Source organism: Jaculus jaculus, chromosome 19 (assembly GCF_020740685.1).
Source record: "Jaculus jaculus isolate mJacJac1 chromosome 19, mJacJac1.mat.Y.cur, whole genome shotgun sequence".
NCBI classification, from domain to species: Eukaryota; Metazoa; Chordata; class Mammalia; order Rodentia; family Dipodidae; genus Jaculus; species Jaculus jaculus.
Genome location: NC_059120.1, coordinates 32,927,787 through 32,933,861, shown reverse-complemented (window position 1 = coordinate 32,933,861; position 6,075 = coordinate 32,927,787).

The window sequence follows — 6,075 nt, the reverse complement described above, 5'->3', positions numbered from 1 at the left end:
AGCTCCAGAATGGTCCATGGTGCCCTACATACCCCTTCTGGAACCTACCATCTTACTCCTAGCATTAACCTACTGGTGCCCCCTTGGTACATAGCTCCTGCTCCAGACTGGGACCGCAGAAATATCTCTTAACCACCTTACAGAGGTTTCTAGTGAGTCCTCTAAAACCTGCTCACCTGAGTATAGGAGAGCATGGGCAAGTTCTATGGCCCCTAAGACCCACAGGCAAGGCACAGCTGTGATCATGGGCTGAATGGGTTCCAGATCTCAAAGTACCAATTTCATATCAGCCACCATCCCAGAATTGCAAAGTCATTTTCAGCTTACATAACCTGATTATCTGTGTACACAATGCCATGTCACTCCAATAAACAGAGATCGTCACCAATATTGCCTAGCCCCACAAAGGAAGTCTACCATGAAAACACAAAGAAAACAATAGAAATTGAATCCCAAAATAAAGGCACAATAAGCTATGTGCTCCTGACCAAGTCAATCTCTGAACTGGAAGAAAGTAATCAATAGACCAACAAATACATAAAGGAACTTGAGCAGGATCATCTCTTACAGCACAAAGTTTTGTAACTAGGCTTAACTTAACTGAGGAAAATCAGAGAGCCCTCCAAACACAGATAAATGAGTTGAGGTGAGTCAATAAATAGGGGATCTCAATAACAGGCTGATTAAGCTTAATAAAGATATGATTAAATGCAAAAATGAATTTGATGAAGAATCAAGAAATTTAAACCATGGCTTGAAATCAAAACTTGACAAGGGATGGATATGATAAAGAAAAATGCAAAAGAAAACAAAAAAATAGAGCTTATAATAGCCTCCCTAGAAGATCTGACAAACAAAGTTAATCATGTGGAGGATAGCACATCAGATCTGAAAGACAAGGCACAATAAATTGTTTGGGAGTCCAAAAACTTTGATATGTTCAAAAAATCATGTGAAAAAATATTTGGGAATTGTGGAACATCCTAAAATAACCACACATCTGGATCATGGGAATACCAAAAGGGTAAAAAAGTCAGATACAGTGAACAAAATTACTGAAGAAGACTGTCCTATACTCTCAAAAGAGAGACCATCCAGATGCAAAAAGCTCACAGAACACCAAATAGACTGGACAAAAGAACAAATTCTCCAAAGCACTCAGATTTTTCATTGTAAACCCTGAAAGAGAGAAGGGCTTGGAAAAAGTATTTCAAAGCCTAATAATCTATGGCTTCCAAACTACATCCAAACTGCTCTACCCAGAGAAAGTATCCCTCATAATAGATGTTGAAAGGAAAACTTACATGAAAAGTCATCTCCATGGCTATATGAACACAAAGCCAACCCTACAGAGAATACTTTAGGGAATATAAAGTTAAACAACTAGCCTCAGGAACCTACAAAATGAAGAATGGATGACCAAAACTGAAACATTCAACGCCAAAGAAAGCACCAAACCATATAAGTCCTCCAACATGCCATGGATTAAATCATACTTTATAGCTATAACTTTAAATATTAATGGTTGTAACTCACCCATCAAGTGATAAAAAGTAACAGATCATAAAAAATGGACACAAAGAGTGGTAAAATAGCAAAAGAGAAACAACTCACTATATACAAAGGTGATCCCAACAGAATTACCTAAGATTTCTCAATGGACACCCTGAAGTCTAGCAAGGCATGGAATGAAACACTTCAAAGTCTAAAACACTATGGCTTCTAACCCAAATTACTGTACCCAGCAAAATCATCCCTCATAATAGATGATGAAAATAAAACTTCCCATGATAAAAGTCATCCCTATGATTATGTGAACACAAAGCCAAATCTACAGGGAATAAGTCACACAGAAGAGTCAAACAACCAATCTCAGGAGTCTACAAGAAGATATCAACAACCAAAACTAGATCAGGCTTAGAAAAGTACAAAGCCCAAGAAAGCACCAAACCCCATTAAGTATTCCATCATGGCAGGAATTAAATTAATCCTCACAATTACAACCTTGATGATTAATGGTCTTAACTCAACCATTAAAAGATACATGTTAGCAGGCTGGATCATAAAAATGGACTCTTCTATCTTCCATCTTCAAGAAACCCATCTCTCCAAACAAACAGGTGTTGCTATATTAATATTCATAAAATGGACTTCAAACCAAAAGCAATAAAACAGGAAACAGGAAAAGAAGGCTACTTCTTATTCATCAAGGGAATGGTCCAACATGAGAACATCACAATCATAACTCTATAGGCACCAAATACAGGTACACCACAGTTTATAAAACAACACCTACTTGACAACAAAACACAATATAGTTGGGAACCTCAATACTCCACTATCATCAATAGATAGATCAATCAAGCAGAAAATCAACAGGGAAGTAATAGAGCTCAAGAAGGAAATCGAAGAGGACTTCAGAAGACAGAAAGACCTCCAATGCTCATGGATAGGTAGAATTAATATTACACAATATTGGGAAAATGGCAATTCTACAGAAAGCAATGCACAGACTTAATGCAATACCAATTAAAATTCCAGATCATTCTTCACATAAATAGAAAAAATGATCTCAAAATTTATATGGAGTTACAGCAGGCCTCAGATAGCCAAACATATTTTCAGCATACTATAAAGCCACAGTAACAAAATCAGCATGGTATTGTCATAAAAACATAAGTATAGACCAATGGGGCAGAATTGAAGGCCCGGAACTTAGGTCAAGTAGCATGCCAGTAATTTAGATTAGAGAAAAGAGCATCTTCAACAAATAGTGCTGGACAAAATGGATAACCACATTTAGAAAACGAAACTAGACCCACTCCTCTCACCAGACAAAAACCTCCTTGAACTCCAAATGGATTAAAGACCTGAATATAAGACCTGAAACTCTTTAACTACTGGAAAAAAAAAATGTAAGAAACTTTCCATGCTATAGGAGTGGGGAAGGAATTCCTGAACAATACCCTAATAGCCCAGTAAATTCAACAAATTCTCAACCAATGGGATCTTATGAAGCTGTAAAGCTTTTGCACTAACAAACATATTATAAGCAGAGCCAATAGATTACCCACAGAATGAAAGAAAATTTTAGCCAGCTATACCATTGGCAAAGGCCTAATATCTAGAATATACAAAGAACTCAGAAAAAAATCCTAAATAATAAAAAAGTCAAACATCCCACATGGAGTATAGAACTGAATAGTGAGTTGTCAGAGAAAGAAATGGCTAACACACACTTAAGAAAATGTTCTACATTCCTAACCACCAAACAAATGCAAATTAAAACAACTTTGAGAATCTACCCTACTCCAGGAAGGATGGCAATCATTTTTTAAAAAAAATCAAATGACAGCAAATGTTGGCAAGGATGTGAGAGAAGTGGAACCCTCATTCACAGTTGGTGGAAATGCAAGCTTGTACAACCACTATGGAAATCAATAAGGATATTCCTTAAAGAAAAGATAATATAAACTAAAAACACACTCAGTTATTCTCTTTCTGGGCATTTATCTTAAGTGTTCCATGCTTTGCTACAGACATATCTGCCCAACATGTTCATAGCTACTGAATTCATTATAGCTAAGAACTGGAAGCAACCCATGTGGCCATGATTGGATGAATGGATAATGAAGTTGTGGTATACATATACAATGGAATTCTACTCAGCAGTAAGGAAAAAATGATACAATAAAATTTACAGGAAAATGGATGGACTTAGAACAGATTATACTCAGTTAACACACACAATCACAGAAAGACAAAAGCCTCATGTTCTCACTCATCTGCAGTTCCTACCCTGGCTTAGCTTGAGTTGCCCCAGTTTTGATTTCTGGAGCTGGGCACTTGCTTTTCCTACGGGGCAAACTGAGCCGCTGCTGCCGCCTCTGCTGCTGTTGTAGCTGCCACCCCCGGAGCCACCACCGCTGCTGAAGCTGCCGTTGCCGTGTTCACCGCCGCTGCTCACCCCGAAGCCGCTGCTGCGGGATCTGCCACCGCTGCCGCTCCTGGGTCCGCTGCTGCTGGGGCCACTGGTACCGGTGCTGGAGCCGCTGAGGTTGCTGCCGAATTCTGCTCCTGCTTGGGTCCCGCCGTCAGCCCAAGTTGGCGTGGCCGGTCCCGGGCCGCTGCTGTGTTCGCTGGAGCTGGGTTCAGGCGGCGGGGGAGGGGAGGGAGCCGTGGCTGCTCTGGTTGTATCGCTTCTCCACGTGTGCTTTTACCTCGCGGTCTGCTCCTCCCTCCGTTGCTCGCTGCCGCTCTCCCCTCACGTTTCCCGAGTTGCGGAGAGCGCGGTGTGAGGGGAAAATCCCGCACCTGGCTTGTCCTGCGGCTCGAGCCGAGAGTCCGGCGGCTTTCTGCCGCTCCGCGGCTGCGGCGGGTGGCCGAGCCGTGCAGGCTCTGGATGCTCTATAACTCTTCCACTTCTCCGCTGCCGCCTCAATTTCCTATACACCTCACTTTTTAGTAAAAGTGTGTATTTTGCTGAGTTTTTTTGGTCTTTTTCCCCCCTAGGCTGCTTTGGCGTGGTACCTACGCCGCCATCTTAACCGGAAGTCGAGTTGCCCCAGTTTTGCACATAAGACTTTTAGAGCCTTTTTTATTTATGAAAGGAGGTTACATTTCTACAAAGTCCACTGCAAAATACAGGCTTCTGTCAAAGCAATTGGTTACCTGCCTAAGGTAAAAGGTAACCCTATTGATGAGGACACCATATGCTGCCAATACAGAACATGGAGAGACCTGACTGGAGACTAGAAGAGAGCCAAGGCCCAGACTGTTAGTTAATCTAGTGCTGAAAAGTGATACATGAGCTACTAGGGGAAAGTGGCCAAGTATGGTTGAGTAGGCAGGGGTCTAAGCTACTCAGAAACAAATAGCCTGCCAAGAAGTACATACCAGGGCAGGGGTGGCACACAGCCTTGGTAGGTAACCAATAACTTTCTGCTTGGCTAAGAGATTTGCTCAGTGGAAAAGAATCCATATGTGGAACTGGGAACCAGATATGAATCTTATAGAAACAAAGATTATGCTTCCCAATGTCAATTTCCCACTCATCATTGGCTAAGAGCGGATACATCCATCAAATTCTCCCTTAATTAAGAACACTTACCCAAATTAACCTGTGCTGACTTCACTCTCCATTGTAGAATTTGGTCTTTTTTTTTTTTTCCAGAAGGTAGCAAAACCTGAGGAGTTAAACCACTGCTGGCATCTCAGTCAAGGCCCAGGCAAAACTACAGAGGAAGCGGGATGACCAGGAAGTATGCTACTTCCATAGTGAACCTGACAATCAGCACCAGAATGAAGGAGATAGATACTGAGGATACTCAACACATACCAAAGCCAAAGAACTTATAATGAAATAGATTTAAAATACACCCACCAAAGCTCAGGGAATTTTGCAAAAGAGGGGACAGAAAGATTATAAGAGCCACAGGTTAGGATGTCATGCACAGGGCCACTGCCTTCTCCCAATAACTGACTGCTGTTGCCACTACACATAACCCACAACCCCATGGGGAATACCAGTAAACCCACTGAGAAGGGCCCCCCTATAGAATAGGGGCAATAAGGAGGGAAAAGATGGTACCAACACATGATGTAGTCCTACAAAGTATATTCTTAATTAAAAAGATTAATACATAAAATAAAAATATTTTTAATTAGCAATTATTTTTTGCTAAAAAAATGGGCAAATAGCTCAACAAAAAATGTTCCAATAGCAACAAAAGTGCTATATGATGTATAAGGAACACTTGTCAGAATAACATAAGATATCTTAAATGAAATATTGTAGGCCAGAAAAGAAAAGAATGAAATGCTCAGAGTGTAAAAGAAAACACAAACTCTGGTAACTTGCACAGCTACCATATAAAAAAAAGAAAAAAAAATTCTTTCAAAGCCAAGTAAAAATAGAGGATTATTCACCATTACTCAAGCCTTACAAAAGATTCTGAAGGTAAGATAAAGATAATTAGCATCATGAAAACCTGTGGAAGAATAAATCCACTAAAATAAACTATGTAGAAAAATGGAGAAAAAAAAATCAACCTTTTTTTAATACAGAAAATCACC